Raw genomic sequence first — 17395 nt, 5'->3', positions numbered from 1 at the left:
ATGGCTATAGATGGATTTTGCTGATTGTTGGTGAATTTTGCAAGCTCTATCGCTAGCAATAATATTCTAGAATGTTTATTAACATTTGAATTACATACTTTAAAAAGTGTATTTAACTTTCCTAGTAGTTATATTTAAAGCAGTGGAGTGAATTCATTATTTTGGAAAATACTATTTGAAGTTTATAGTCTGCACTATATACTGCATTCAGTTTGAAATCTTAAAATGTACATTTTCAAATAAGACTGCCACTGGGAATGCCTGCATTGTTGGCCTTAAAACAATATGTAACAGATGGAGCAGAGTACAGGTAACTAACACATATTATCTCTGCAGTTCCAAAGACAGAATTGTGGCCTACCATAATGAGAGTCTCAATAACAGCAGCAACATGCATGAGAACAACAATAAAAGAATGAGGGAATGGCTTAAAAAACATAGCTTACAGCTGTTTGAACGCAAATGTTTCTTTTTGCAAGAGGAGTACTTCTTTAACCACTTGCCTACTGAGCACTTTTATCCCCTTCCTGGCCAAGCCAATTTTCATCTTTCAGTGCTCTCACACTTTGAATGACAATTGCGCGGTTATGCAACACTGTACCCATATGAAATTTTTATATTTTTTTTTTAGACAGATAGAGCTTTCTTTTGGTGGTATGTAACCACTGTAGGGTTTTTTTTTTGCTAAACAAACAAAAAAACCTGACAATTTTGAAAAAGTTCCCAAAACTCCAGTGTTCTTTCGCCACTTGCCTACTGGGCACTTTCACCCCCTTCCTGCCCAGGCCAATTTTCAGCTTTCATCTTTGAATGACAATTGCGCAGTCATGCAACACTGTACCCATATGAAATTTTATAATTTTTTAAGATAGAGCTTTCTTTTGGTGGTATTTATTTTTTTGCTAAACAAACCAAAAACAACTGAAATTTTCGGGGAAAAAAGTTTTTTTCTTAGTTTTTGTTATAAAATTTTGTAAATAAGTACATTTTCTCCTACACTGGTACTGTTAGGCAGCACTGTCTAGAACTGTTAGGTCGGCACTGATAGGCGGCACTAATGGGCACTGATGATCAGTGTACATGTCCCCTCTGAGGAATGCCGATCACCGGCTCTCCTCAACTCACGAGCTGTCATTATGACAGCTTGTGAGGAGAGGAATGCCAATAACCAGCATTTCCTTATTTACATGTGATCAGCTGTGATTGTTCACATGACAGAGCAGACGTCATCGGCTCTTTCTGCTGATCAGTGATCTGTTGCGCTCCCGCACGGTTGAAGTCGGAGGATGTAAACTGTCTCCAGTTTCAGCATGCTTTGGGTGGCAATATCATCTGATGTTATGGCTGTGAATCTAGAGCTAGCTAATTGACTGGAGTCACATGGAGATGACATACAAGGCAGCAGGCCCAAGGGGCAGAAAGTATGAAGGAAGCTCTGCGTGTCCTACAAGTTCTCTGCTAATTCCAAACTGCTGTTGCCAAACAATTTTTAATTGTTATTGCAACAGTGGATCGCTCCTTCTGGAATATTTTCTAATCTAAACTGGTATTTACTTATTATTTTTTAGTAGATATGTATGTTGTGGATGAAAACAAAGATATGAATGGGCTTGACATTACTGCTTTTTCAGACTTCTGTTATCTTCTTTATTTTGATGGGCAATTTCCATCAATCAGTTTTCAAAATATTACACTGTTCAACAGGTAAAAAGTTTTGGGCATAAAATTAGCTAATCTTACACAATTTTGGGGTGCTGAAAACGAAAATGACCCTAAAAATGTTGATTGGCTCTAGTTTCCATGATATATTCACCCATCTAATGACGTAAGCCATTCAAAATTATGATGCAACTTCAGCTGCATATTGCGCAATTGATACTGGTGACCAATAGAAAATTGCATGTATACTGAGATGATGCAATATTAGCCTTTAATTGCATCACTTCACTGCATAAAAGCTGCAGTATCTGTAGCTGATTGTAGTTCGACAGCGTCTTTACATTTCGTTTTATGCTTATATAGGCTACTCAGTAATGCCTCGAACTTGTGTGAATAAAGCAGATAATTTCTGCTATATCTGCGGTGAAATAACTTTTATCTCACAAAAAAGGAGGATAACAGGAATGATTAAGAAAGCCTACAACTTGTATTTTGGCTGCAAGATAGGAGACCAGGACAAGAGCTGGGCACCACATATATGCTGCAATTCTTGTGGGACGGCACTGGAGCAATGGTTGAATGGAAAAAAGGCATCTATGCCTTTCGCTGTGCCAATGATTTGGAGAGAGCCAACAGATCATGTTAGTAATTGTTACTTTTGTATGGTGCCTCCAATTGTAAAAGGGCTAAATAAGAAGAAAAAGTTATCTGTGCACTATCCAAATATTCCATCGGCAATACGTCCAGTTCCTCATGGAGAGGGGCTACCAATTCCTAAAGCACCAGAATCCTTCGTGGTTGAGTCAAGTGAGGAAGAACCTGAAGCGTGTAGTCACGTGCAGTTGTAAGAGATAGCCCTTTCCTCGAATACAAGAGAAAAGCCAAGAGAAGCAAAACCGACACAAACTGAAGACAAAACTAGTGAGAATCCTAAGTATTAAAATGATTCAACTTAGCTTATGGCTATAATTTTTCTTGGTAATCCTATGCAATATATTATGCCATTTAGGCTTTGTTATGTAGTCAATATCACTTGCTTTATATTTGTGGAAAGACATCTATCTATATAATTATTGTGCATTATGTAGTCATTACGCCTATAGTAGAAAACGTTCCGTTTACAGAAAAACTAGAGAAAATTGACAAATTTCATTGATATATTTGAACTCAGAATGTGAAATTCATTAAGAAATGGATCCTTTTGTTTCCAAAACTGGCAAAAAATAAAAATTTGTTGAACAGTGTTATCAGATATCAACTTGGTTCCAGTTAGTTCCTTCTCATTTTTTGCAGCACTGTATACTGTTATTGCTAGAATTCCTTAAGAAAACTGCCTAGATCTTTGCAAATGCCTAACGTGCTCTGTCCCTTATATTGACCTGCTGTGTCTGTTTGTTCAGAGCATGATGCAAGTAAAACACGGCAATGGTTTTCAAACTGACATGTCTTGATAAACCTATAGTGTATAATTTGAGATTCATTCATTAGGTTTACTGTAGGTTTCCTTTATGAAGCAGTGAAATGCTTGATTTATTCTAACATGGAGATGCTTCATTAAACTGGCATCTTACAGGAAAATCTTGTCAATCAAGCTTCTTGAGGTTAAAAAAAAGACTTTGAAATTGCATTCATTAGTAGCACTTGTCAGACTCATCAAGAATCCATTTGTGAAGCCTAATGAACAAATATCAAAGCATAGCTGATAGCTAACATTTTAGTCCATTTTATAATGGGCTGTTTGAGGAGATCAGCTGCAGAGAAATCTTTTTGTTTTGTTTTTTTCTTTAAAGCAAAACTTTACTTATAACAACTTGAAAAAAAAAATGATGCTCTTTAGCAAGCAACAAACATTCCCCATTAATAATTATGCTACCAAAACAAGTGTGTGCAGTAAATTGCCTCCAGTATTTTTCCTGGTTATTCTTGCTGGAGTACTGCAGGCAGCCATTTTGCTGAAGCCCAGAGCCCCTGAGCAGTAGTAATTCTTTTAGTTCCTAAAAATAGAGTGCAACTAAGCAGAGCAGGGTGTGACAGTGTATTATTGGATTTTAAACTGTATAGGCATTTCTTTTTTAGGTTTTACACAACTATACATGCAAAAAGGGCCAGCCTGAAGTGATCTAGCAGGACTTTCTGACTTAAGTTCCACTTTAACATACCTGAAAATATACCTGCCGAACGTGCTTACTGTTATACATTTTGTTATGCTACAGTGTGCAAGTGAGGCACAGTATCATGAATACAGGTTAAGAAGATTGAAAGAGATGATAACATTACCTAATAAACATTCTTCCTGAAATACAATTTAAGTCAAAATCTATATATAGTTTTATCTATCTATCTATCTATCTATCTATCTATCTATCTATCTATCTATCTATCTGGCACTTCTCTCAGTGGCACATCTCTCAGTTACTGCATTGTCATCCTGTCACATGTGCCCCAGGCTAAAACTGCAATTGGCTGTGCCAACACACATTGTGCAGTTATGGTCTTCTGTTATTGCCAAAAGGACGCTGGCAGAGAGCAATAATGTACAACCGACTCTGGAATGAGCGCATGTAGACCATGTGCACCAGCACAAACGTGTTTTTTGTTTTTTTTTCCTTTGAGAAGGCATGTGACAGAGTGATTCACAGGCAAGACCTTGCAGGGAATAAGGACAGAGCATTGTCACCCCATAATTCCAAGTGCCCAAACAAGAACTATGATTGGTTATTATCAGTATGATTAGCTCTTAAAACTTATTTTTCATTTTAGTGGTTGGGTTTACATCTACTTTAACCAACTATGCTTGAGTTTTTTCAATTGCAGTGCTAGGGTAAAGTTTTTATGTGCCCTACCTGTGCAAACAAATCTGTACACCCAAAAAACTTTGAATGGAGCAATATACTGCAAGGTTTATTTACTAAAGCTGGTTCACACAGAATCTGGAGCAACTGTGCATGGTAGCCAATCAGCTTCTAACCTCAGCTTGCTTAGTTAAGCTTTAACAATAAAACCTGGAAGCTGATTGGCTTCTATGCCAAAGTGCAAGAGATTTTGATTGAACCAGCTTTAGTAAATAAACCGCTGTGTGTCCACAATTATTGATTGATAGCTACCTCTTCATTTGTCAACATCTTAGCTGTTTTTTTTTCTAGTAAATATAAAATTGTAATTTATTTTTTTACAGATTATAAACCTAATCTTAGGGTGATTAGAGCACATCAGACAGTTATTACAGACAGTACATTCAAGAGTTTTTTTGCATTGTTTGAAAGAAAAAAAAAAGTGTCAAGAGCAGTGTGCACCTAAACGACCTCCCATTACATCACTTACATCCCCAACACTCCCTATCCCCACAGATAAACTATCATGTAGGCATACACTGGTTAGGCCTCTTATGCTGGATTAAAATTGTCCTTCTGTTGTCCGAATTCACACTGCTATATTGTCTACTGTATGTTAATTTTTTTATTTTGAAATTCTTTGGGGCAGATTTACTAAAGGCAAATAGACTGTGCACTTTGCAAGTACAATTGCCCTAATTACCCCCAGAGCTTAATAAAAGTGGTAAATCTCTGCCATAATCCAATCATGTGCAAGCAAATATTTTTTTTTCCTTGCACCTTATTAGGTATTTTTTGCAAAGTGAAGATTTGCAACATTACATTTACTAAGGAAAATGAGTGCACTTGCAAAGCGCACAGTCTATTTGCCTTTAATAAATTGACCCCTTTATGGGAATACTAATATATACATTTAAATATTTAGCATGACTTAACAGAACTTAAAAGAAAATTATGTAAGTAGTTACAAACCATTTTCAAAACAGTAGATTATTCTGTAGCTGCCTAAACACCATTGATCTTACACAATAATTTGCATTAAAAGTTTTTGTCTTCTTTTCTTTTATGCAAAAAATCTGATTCTGCCATAAGCATTTAATTGTTTAAACAAAATCGAATAGTGCATTCTTATATAACTCCTAATCTTTGTCAGACAAGGAGTAATGTGTGCATTGGTGATCAGGAAATATTCATGAACTTTGATCTACTTGGCTTTCATGCAACTAGCATAATACAGTAGTCGAGGTTAGAAGATCTTTTGCTTTGGCAGTCATATTGATCAAGAGTTCAGTTTGGTTTGAGTGGAATATCTTTGTTACTGATGCAGAATAACAGGAGCATTCCTTAGGTATAAACATCTTTGGAAGCAAAAGTAAGCTGTCCAGAGAAGGAAACAAAATGGGAAGTGGCATAACGGTTCTGCATCTGTAGTAAAATCATAGTCTCCAATGAGTCCTCTTTCTCTGTTTACAACATACACTTTGCTTTCATGTAGAGAACCTATAAATTGCAAGGTTTGCATGCCTTGTTCAACCCCACTCAGTATTTTTACAGTCTTGTAACAATTCCTAAGACTATTAGTCTGGACAGTGCCCAGACTCTCTCCAGCACAAAAGGGAACCATCAAATATACCATAGAAATAGATTTTCATACAAATAGGTAAAGACGTTTCATTATTCCGGTTTCCTCCCTTGGCAGCATCCGTTCTTTATGGTATTGTACTCTTCTTATAATGACTTGCTCTACTGTGTCTGGCCCACTGAACAATCCTTTAGCAAGACTTTCTTGTCCTGGTCGCTTACTATATAGTGGCCGCTTACTATATAGCTTTTTCATTGGATCTGCATCAAACAGCATCTACTCTCTACTACATGAAAGAATGCCCCCTGAGCTAATGTAGTTCAGTTTTCCTGCATCATAATACATCAGAGATAGCTCCGGGAACTAATTATGCACAAAATGTATTAATTGTGCATATTCCTCTTGTTCATGTTATATTTCATATAATATCTTATTCCTTAATTTAATATTTCAGTTTATTATGGCCATTTTCATCGTATTCATCTGATTCTATAATGTTGCTGCTTTCTAACAAATCACACCTCCTCTGACCTTTCAGTCATCTGGAATTCTTGAGTGCCATTAAATCATCCATATTTGGATTTTTATTGATCCATTGTCCAATATTATTTTTTAATGCAGCACTGCATAAATACTTTGATTTGATGGCTTCAATAAGACCAAAATCATCATTGATCTATTTTACAACCCTGCTGAACATGTTACTTATAATTTCTTATTTTCTTTCATTGGGTTCCTGGAGTAAGACTTCCAACTCTTATGAAACATTACCATTCACCTTTTTCCATTGTGCTATTGTTGCCAAACACATTGTCAGAAAAGCCCAGTGATGTAGTTGAGCCCAAATCAAAAAGCTTTTTTTACATCAGAGAACCATGTGCAGATAATGCTAAGAGAACTATTAGTGGCATTCCTCACAGCCTTAAAGATAAACAATCCTACTTGTTTCCATTAATAAAATTGTTGAAACACAGAATCTGAATCATCACAATTAACAGGAATTCCATATATAGTTCATCAGCATTTCAAGCATTGTCATATATTCATGTAGTGGAAGTTGTCATCTACAAAATTTAGGGTTTCCATTTGTATATTAGTAGGTTTTAGTCTACCACATCCATGCAAGTCAAGTGCTACTCTGTTTAATTATCTTCTAGACTGCTTAAAGTCAATGGAGCAGAGAGCTGTTCCTCACTGACAACCTTTAAGTCCTTCAAAAGGTCATGAGCCACACTTGTGCATTTATTAGAACATCTAAGAGTTTGCAATATCTTAAAGTGATGTTAAAGGCTTGTTTTTTTTTGTTTTTTTTTTAAATAACAAACATGTCATACTTACCTGCTCCACTGGCACCCCTGGCCCCTCCCTTCAGCCATTGAGGAGACAGAGACACAGGCGAGCTGAGGCTTCTGTGCAAAGCACTGGATCAAGATCAAACTCAGGTAAGTATTGGGGGGGGGGCTATGGGGGGAGCAGCACACAAAAGGTTTTTTTACCTTCATGAATAGAATGCAATTTACAACCGCTTTAATCTTGCTTGTTAAAACATGTATTCTGCTTCCTACTGCAGACTTTAAGTTAAATTCAATCCCGTGAATTGTTTGCTCTATGAGAATTTTAAACTCTAATCTCAATTTAGGGCAAACTGTAGCCAAAGATTTACCGATCCTCAAAATCTACAAATTCTCTTAAATGACCATTCCTAAAATGCCAAAGCATCTTCCACATGAAACACATCTGCTACTTTTGTATGAAGATTCTGCATCTGTGTTGAAGAAATTCACAACACCTGATGCAAGATAAATAGTCACTTTTCCATCATCCCCATTGCTAACCCTCACTCAGCCCTCAGACTTTGCTTTTTCACTGTAACAAATATGGGCCTAAAATGGTTATTTAAAATTGTCCTTTTGCTGGGCAATCTTCAACTGCTGTATGCTTTAAGATCTCTTAATTCTGGTAGTAAACAAATTTGGGCCTAAAACAGCTACTGAAAATGTTCAAATTTTTGGGCAATTTTTTTAGATTTGAATTTCTAACTTGGGATAATTAGACCACGTGAGTCAGTCTGTTGAAGAGATCCATGTTTCATGACAACACCTCACTTCATCGTTTAAAAACAAACAAAAAACGTAAAAACAATGTGCACTGAAAAAAAAATGCACATCCTCATTCCAGGTTATTAAAATTCCCAGTCATTCCCCCTGCTGTGAAGGTCTTCTGACATGACATATGAAGCAGGGAAGGCTAGTACTTTAAGGGCATATCTGGCCAACTCCAGCCTGAGGTACATTCTTGCCACCCAGTAGTCCATGGATATGATAACCATAGAGTTTCAGTTACAGCCTTGCCATCACTGCCTGCTCTGTTTTCTTGACCATGGCAGGATTAACCTTATAAGAAAAAAAATTAAAAATTGAAATGCTAAAAAATCTCAGTCTCTAATTAATGCATAGAGTTAAAAACATTTAAAATGCCTTTTTGGAGACATTTTTAGTTTACTCTCACCTACATGGTGGGAATCCTTGTAACCATCATCTCTGCAGACCAGTGTCTAAGATGGTCTTATCTTGCAAGGAACGAATGTTTTATTTTCCATAGTTATAAGGTGGACTTAAGACTGGTGTTTTTCCCTTGTTGCCCTCAAAGTTGCATTAAAAGAACCCTATCCTGGTTGTACAGTATCTGTACATTTTTTTTTTTTTTTTGTAATTTATGCGTGTCCACCAAGGCAGTGTCAAGCCCCCATGTCTTTTTTTGACAATCCCTTGACTTTTAACCTTGAGAATGGCCAGAATTGCGTATCAAGATTCTCTCACCCCAAAGATTTCAATAGGGTTTACTTCTAAGTTTGAAATTTTAGGACTTCATGCAGGGTTCAACAAACCCCCTTTGGACCAAACCTGGACATGTTCACTAATTTTTAGTCGGCATTAATCTTGCTAAAGACTAATTATATATTTTTTGGAACTACATCATAGCAGTAACTTTTTAATTCAGTGATGGTGACTTTTGTTTATTTGCTGTAATTTATACCTTTCCCTTTTTACCTATTTGATACAAGAATTACTGAATCTCATGAATTACTTCTCAAATGCCTTAAATGGGAACATCAGCGTACTTTCAGCGAGCACATATTTTCTGCTACAGTTGCAATGCTTTATGTAAGTGAAGTGAATTTTAATGTGACTGACATTTGCTCTCCCATGCAATTTTTATAATAACAAATGCAGAGATTTATTTACATTAAGCCAATCTCTTTTAAATGTAATTATATATAAAAAGACTTCATATTCCCTTTAATCTGTAATGTCCTTCATATTTTATGGCTATCTGATACAGTTGTATTAACCAAAATATGCCCTAAATCATTTTTCTTTTGGATTCCATTAGCATTATCCATTTGGATGCATCAGATTCTCCTTTGAAGGGATAAATATACCTCCTTGTGTCCCTGACTGTAGAATTAGCAATCTCATAATTTTTTCCCCTTTTTGATGTACTACCATGGTAAGCTTCCACTGTTTATTTGGAAATCCTTATTAACAAGTGTCTGCCTCCGAACACAGAGTTAGAGATCTTGGAAACATTGTTTATTATAAAATGATAATATAATTGTTATAAATTAATAATGTAATTTCTTTCACATCCACCTCATAGTGAGTATTCTATTCCTAAAATTAATCTTCCAAAAATCACTAAACAACATATCCCAGAATTATGACCAGGTAATTTGGAGATGATATTCTAGATACTTCTGAAGATAGATCAAGACCTTCCTTCACAGGGCAATGCGCAGCATCGATTGTTTTTTCCAGAAGTGGAAAACGGGCGTCTCCATCAGAAATATACAAAAAGTTGTCAATTGAACCCTGTCAGTATGCTACCATAAAAAAAAGTACCAAAGATCTTTCACTTTAAATATATACTTTGACTTGTAAAAGCGAAATAAACTGAATGCAAACCTCAATAATGTTTTCAGTATGTCTGATATCATATCTCACTATCTGATAGACCTGATTGGCAACCCAATGGCCAGCTGAAGTGCACACAGTAGGTTGACAACCCTGCTGCCAATTGTGAGTCAGTGGCTTGGCGTTGTCAGTCTGTAACATGAAATACTGATACTGCCAAAATCTTTTTTGATGAAAATGGTCATCCTATGGAGTAGAGCATTAATTTAGTCTTCAGTGATTCCAACATATCAATTTTTAGTGACTTTCAAAACATTCTTATTTTGTGAATTATTCCTAAAAAAAGCTAAAAAAAAAATCACTGGCTTGACATAATGTACTAGCTATTTCTTCTACTTAATATCCTTAAACTTCTTTTTAAAGTGTCCCTTGGACGAGTCTGCTTTATTGGTTTAAATTAATTTATTCTTGCTTTGATTTTTTTCAGTTTACATGATATACAATTTTTATACTGACTCACGCTAACACTGATTTTTCCAAGTACAAATAACACTTTGTTTCTCGTAAACTTAACATATTTGTTTAATTAGGCTTACTGTATGAACATCTTTAGACAGGTGCATTTTTCAGCTGTGTCCCTAGGCTTCAATCTAATCGCAAGCAGCAGGAAATAAACACAAAATGTAAAGTGGTTAAACATTTGAAAAAGAAAGAATATTTAACAGAATCCAGCAAAAGCCTTATATAATTGGTTGTTAAATGCAGACTATAAATCTCTGTGAAACTGCTTGTTTTGCACATGCAAGTATATAGCTATAAGTGCTATTGAGTTGCTATGGCAAGGAAAGGTGCCATTTTAATATAATGTAAGTAAAATATTATACTTCTGCTATAGCTGTGTATAACTTATAACACAAGTTATATTTCTAATAAATCAAGTAGATTCTTGAAAATTGGTGTCAGTTACAAAGGGTGGGTCTACATAATGGCCCAGGTCTGTGGAAAGTAAAGGCAAGCAAATCACTCCAACAGGTTTGATGGTTGTCTGTTTGACACCATTGATTCCTATAATAGGTAATATTAAAATATGGGCAACCATGGTCTGCGGGCAAACTATTTTTACTTTCAACTCACTTTTTGGTGAACATAAAAAAAACCTCTGTGCAGTTCCCTCTCCAGACCCCCCTCTCTCTGCATTGGCTCCTTCTGCTGTCAATCACAGCCAGTGAGCCAAAGAGGCAAGAGCAGGGGACAGGGGTGAGTTGCAGTCCACGTGTGAATGGATAATGTGCTTGAGTGCCCCATAGAAAGAGACTTGCTATTGGAGGACACTCAGCAGGGGGGAGGAGCCAAGACCACCAGTGTGGGACCTGAGAAGAGGATCAGAGCTGCTCTGTGCAAAATCGCTGCACAAAACAGGTAAGTATAACATATATATATATATATATATATATATATATATATATTAATTACAACCTTTAGAATCACTATAAGGGTTCCAGAAACCTTTTTTTTACCAGTTTACTGTATATTGACTATGATGTGTCTACCCCTATCATGGATCACTAAGTTGACCTTAAACATTTTGGGCTATTAGCGGTATTGAAAGTCTGGTCAGCAGTAGGTTGGTACTTTGTAGGGGAAACATCTTGGGGGGGTCTCTGCCTTAAGTGATTTATTTCATCAAAATGTAAAAGGGTAATTTACTTACCCCTCCTACCAGCTGCATATGCAGTCATCCATTCAGCATCCAGAAACAAATTGAAATACCCAGTAATATCCAGCACTATTAAGCAATGTTTTACAATTACCAGAACAATATGGACAAAACCTACTTTTGCCTGTGCCAAATCAACTACCTCCTATCTAAAATTATTTCAGTACCAAAACCACAGAGGTGAGAACTGATACTCTATGTGAGAGAATCGCAGTTCTCAATGCCAAAGTGTCCAGTTACCAGGGCCAAGCTCTATGTTCTGGAGAGCCAGAAGACATGACTATGTAAATACTGAATTTGTAACATCACTGTATCTCCAGCATGATGGCAGATACCATATAGTCACGTTAAGCTGTTGCGCATTGCAGTGATCATGTGCACAGGATGGGTCTAGATTGACTGACAACTGGCAGAAAGTAGTAGCATGAGAAGGGTTGGAAAATATGCATTTCTGTCCTTGCCTTTCCATCCTGATGACAACTGCTCAGGCCAGGACAGGAAATTAATGAAAATCTTACCAAAAGGGTCACAGATAGAAATAAAAATCTTACTGAAATTATAACTCATCCTCACTCTATCCAAAAATTTTAAAAAGTAGTATTAAACTTTAACACATTCACCGCCATCTACAATGTCATAATTTGGCAGGAGTGAATGGTTTTACACCCCCCCCAATCCCCCTAGCATGGTGGTGCCTAAAGTGTTTGGACAATGAGTGATCCTTAAATCCTTTTTTAATATTATTGTAATGTTCACTGAGTCGGTCCCTTAGACGTCTCGTGGTCCTGCCCACATATTGAAGATTACAAGGGCACTGCAGGAGGTACATCGTATGTGTGGTGTTGCACGTAATCACTGGGTATATCGTATATCTCTTGCCTGTAATGCTAGATTCAAAATCTTTAACCCTTGTTTTGTGTATGCCATTGTATTTACAAGCGACACACCTATTGCAGGGATAAAAACCTTTAAGTCCAAAAGATGAGGACATGTTCATTGGTGGGTCCAATACATTAGGGGCTATAGAGAGTCTGAGTGGAGGCACCTTTCTGAAAGTGACCTCAGGGAAATCTGGTAATGAATCACACAATACAGGATCATCCTTGAGGATAGGCCAGTTCTTTCTGATAATTTTGGAGACCTCCCTATATTGAACGGAAAAATCCGTAATAAAAGGGCAAAACTTCTCAGGTCTTACCACTTTCTCCATAGTCAGTAGACATGATCTCTCAAGCAAACCTACCTCTTGGATAATTTGGTCCAAATTACTTGGATCATATCCTTTTTCAGTAAATCTAGTTTTCAGTACTAGAGATTGATTCTGATAATCTGATAGATTGGTGCAATTCCTTCTGAGCCTGAGAAATTGGCCCCTCGGAATGTTATTCAACCATGCAGGATGGTGGCAGCTGTCAGTGGGAATATACCCATTCCTATCTGTACTTTTAAAATGCGTTTTTGTTACAATGCTGCCACCATCATTCAATAGGACCAAATCTAAAAAGTCGATTTCTTTAAAATCATATTCATAAGATAATAAAATGTTAAGATCATTATTATTAAGAGTGATGAAAAAAAATTCCTTAAAGAGAACTCATCCCCCTGCTACAGGAGGAGCACATCATCTATGTATCGTCAGTAAACTATAAGGGAAGGCCACTCACGAGAATAAATTAAATCCTCCTCCCACCTGGCCATAAAGAGGTTGACCAGGCTGGGGGAAAACTTGGCCCCCATAGCAACTCCGGTAACCTGTAAGTAATATGTGAAGTTGAACCAAAAAAAGTAGTATTAAACTTTAACACATTCACTGCCATCTACAATGTCATAATTTGGCAGGAGTGAATGGTTTTACACCCCCCCCCAATCCCCCAACTTCTACAGGCTGATGCATATAAATCTGAACTACCAACTGTAGTCTTTCAGATTTCCATAGATCCCCGTAAGTGCCATCTACCCCACACAAACCCCTCTGCCATGTTTTCCAGGCTCTTCTATACTACCTGCAAGCTTTCAACTCATATGGTGGGTGTTGCTGGGTAGAGAGTTGGGGAACCAAAAATGTACAAAGATGATTTACTCACTTCTGGTTTCTGCTGTCACTTATTGGCCGTTATTTATGTTTAACTTTAAACTGATGACCTGTAAGAGCTTTCAAAATGTTGCCTATGGAAAATTTAGGGTATTGAAGTTTTTTTACATCTTTTATATTTTTTTTAAACAATTTTTATTGATTTTATACAAAAATACAAAGATAGCTTGACATACAAGTCTGTAGCCTTTTGTCGTAAGAGTTATGAGCATGAGAGTCAATACAACAATCGTAATAAGAACAGAAAAAAAATAGTGACAGAATAGACATCAAGGATACAACATTTTTTATATTTTAACAAAAAATTGGGTAACATATTGCATGTGTGTGCACTAAAATTTAATTATATTTTTTTAATTAACATTTGTGCTTGATAAACTGTTACTACTGAGTGACAGTAAATGAAATCAGCACCTTTTCATTCTCCAGCATCCCTGCTTTTAGCAAATATACACTGTTTGAGGGTTTCAACTAATCTCCAGGTCTAAAATTGTTTTTAACAAGCATGCAAATAATGCAAAAACAGCAACTGCAGTGAAAGAATTGAAGACAGTGGATTATATGCATGTTTCACACATACTGGAAAAAACTGTAATTGGCTATACATGTGCTGTAAAATAAAAGGCTAAGTTCATCTTTTAAAGATATTTCCTATGCAGTTAAGGGGCCCCAGTAGGTAAAACAAAAACAAAAAACTTTTAAAAATGTTGATATGAGCTCCCCCATCCTGTCTTGCTGCTAGGACACTCTAGCCATTGGGTACTCATCCCAACATCACTGGAGCAAGCACTGTCCCAAAAGGTAAAAACCCCATGCATGGGCACAAGTGGTCTACAGGTAAGGCAATTACATTCATTTTTATTTAGTTTTAGACAGAGTGGACAGTGATTGAAACACCTATCAAGTTTTTGTTGTGATCTGTACCCTAGTAAGGGGGATTCACCCTCCCTACTAGTCATATTTGTCATTATCAATAACAGAGAAAGTGAGAGGAAATCCTAAACTTTGCGTTGTCAATATAATGGAAATAGAGGGGAAGTCTTTCAATGGGGACACTAGTTCTATTGGTGACAACCAGGCATTTCCTTACTTTGGAGGAATTTTCTCTCACTTTTTGATTTGGCTATGGGACAAAAAGTCAAGGGAAATTTCCCCAATGGGACACAGATGGCAAGAAAATTGGCAGGGGTTGTTACCCTTCATTACTCTTTTCAAAATGAATAAAATGCTTTGCTTTTAGTTCTACCTTAATCAACATTTTTTTAACAGCCCATTTTGTTTTACTGGGGCCTCTTGACTGCATAGGCATTTTTATTAAAAAGCTGAACTTTGCCTTTAATGTACAGTTTTTACTGTGGCATAATAGCATAATTAGAAATGCACTGCCCCTATCCATAAAGTGCATCTATCATAAAAAAATAATAATTCACATGAATCAATGTCACATGTCAGCATGAACAAATCATATTATTATTTTAAGGTAAATGAGCAAACAAATTGCTGTTCCCTGGCAGCCTGCATTACATCTGGCTTCCAATTGTTACTGTTTTCAATCAGCAGTGAGATAAGTGGATCATAAAAGCTGTACACAGATAATTACAAACTATGCATTGAAGGTTTTAGTTATATATTAATGCACTGATACAATTGTTTACATTAAACGGAGAATAAACCCCTTGTTTTTAGATGTGTTATAGACGTTATTACATGTAAATATCTTCTGTTTTCATAAGGAAAATAACAAGCCAAGCACACCAATTATTGTTCTCAGCCTAAAGATTCTGTCACTCTCGATGCAAAATTTGTAGCTTTAGGAGAAATTAATGCTTATATAGTTCCAATTTTTGCACTGGAGTAAATCACTAGAATTATGTACTGTTGGCTATTGTTTTAAAATTAAAAAAGCACTTTCCCTCAAGATAAGGTTTAAAGTGACACCAAATTGTATCCTTATTTGACAAATAAATCCATACACATCTACTAATTAAAAGCCCTGTGATCAATTTTTTATGAAATTACCTTAATGTGTTGTTCTGCCTCCTTGTAATGTCCTCTATGAGCTCCAGAACAGTCATGTGAATTGCTCTACTCACATTATATAGAGTCCTTATTCTCCAGTCGATCTCAGCAGTGAGCAGGAGAGTGGCTATGCCCCTACATACAGTGGGGCCACGGAGAATGAACAAAAACCACACTCTAGTCAGATCACAGCAGCAATGCAAAAAAGAATTTGGAAATTTGTTGAAGGCTGAGAGCAATAGTAAGTACGTTTCTGAGTTAAAAATACATACTTGAATAATAATTCATTTTGTTTTCTGAAAACAATTTAATGCAAGCTGTAATGTAAAACTGCAATATACAGTATATAACTATATACACACACACCCTGATTTCATTTAATACTGGAGACCTTTTAACAAATGCATTCTTTTTATAAACCACCCAAGTACTTTGATCATACATTACATTACACTCACCTACACCAATATTCTGATTTTATTTGGTGTGGCCTGGTGACACAGCCCCCTCCCCAAATCCTACAAAATCTTCCACTCTCACATGGAATAGCTGCTAAAAAAAATGATAGTGCAGCAATTCATTATTTATGTTATTACAATTCCTGAACAAGGGGTGCAATAATAATCTACCAGGGTCATCTGTTCAGCTTATCCAGCATTTTTTTTTAAAATTTAGATCACATTTTGTGTTAACCACCACTCCCTTGAAGGGAACTAGTGAATAGGTCCTTTAAGAAAAGTAAACCAACTCATTTCCATGATGTCTTGAGTGTGGATTCTCTGTTCTCAGTTTATTCCCTTCAGTTAGAGAATGAATACCCAAGGAACACTCATGAAAATGAATACTATGAATCTTTATTCACGCACTGTAAACTCAACCTTTACTGGGAGTGCCATTGCTGACGTCTTTCTGAAAATGCTTGTCACCTGGCATTTAATTTAACCCTCTGATCAAATATCATGAGTCCTGATTTAGAAACATGACAGCCTCCATGTTTCACTAAGGGAAGGTTTCATGTAGCCAATAAGATTTTTTACAAGCTAAACATAAACAATCCTTTTAGTTGGAATTTTAGAAAGATAATATGGGAAGTCAGAAAGTGCCCATACCCTGTTGTCATACCCTAAAATGTAACCACCTGTTTCATGTCCAGCTCCTGCTCCATCCTCCATAATTTCCCAGTGAAACAAGATCACCTACCACTTTTCACTTTGTTCCATTCCTCAGACACAATCAGCTTCTCTCTGCCTCCCTCTATCTGACCATGCACAGCTTTAGTCTACCTTTTTTTCTAATGGTCCACATCAGGGGCGGACTGACAACTCATGGGGCCCCCGGGCAATAGGGGATCATGGGGCCCCTGTGTCCTTGCACAAACTCAAAAAAGCCTATGCAAAAGGTACCAGGAGCATCTCATGGGGCCCCCTACTGACCCCAGGCCTTCGGGCAGTGCCTGAGTTTTCAAATAGTCAGTCCACCCCTGGTCCACATTAATTCTATCTTATTCAACTTCTACTCCTTTTCCACAATCAGATCTCACTCTGCCCCTCTCTCTTCCCTCAGTCAACAATCTTGTTTTTC

The 17395-nt window shown here is 36.7% G+C and overlaps 1 protein-coding gene and 1 pseudogene across 1 annotated transcript in view; both read right to left on the bottom strand.

Moving 5' to 3' along the window:
* GALNTL6 (polypeptide N-acetylgalactosaminyltransferase like 6) overlaps window positions 1-17395 on the bottom strand; it is a 1522699-nt gene that overhangs the window by 557952 nt on the left and 947352 nt on the right. The gene's annotated exons all lie outside the window — the stretch shown is intronic.
* On the bottom strand, window positions 5778-12926 carry LOC149457116 (serine/threonine-protein kinase 31-like; annotated as a pseudogene).

This window comes from Staurois parvus, unplaced genomic scaffold, assembly GCF_062004578.1.
Source record: "Staurois parvus isolate SC_StPar_1 unplaced genomic scaffold, SC_StPar_1.0 ptg000334l, whole genome shotgun sequence".
NCBI lineage: Eukaryota > Metazoa > Chordata > Amphibia > Anura > Ranidae > Staurois > Staurois parvus.
The sequence above is the reverse complement of the archived record's forward strand: the minus strand, read 5'-3'. Positions and strand labels throughout refer to the sequence as shown.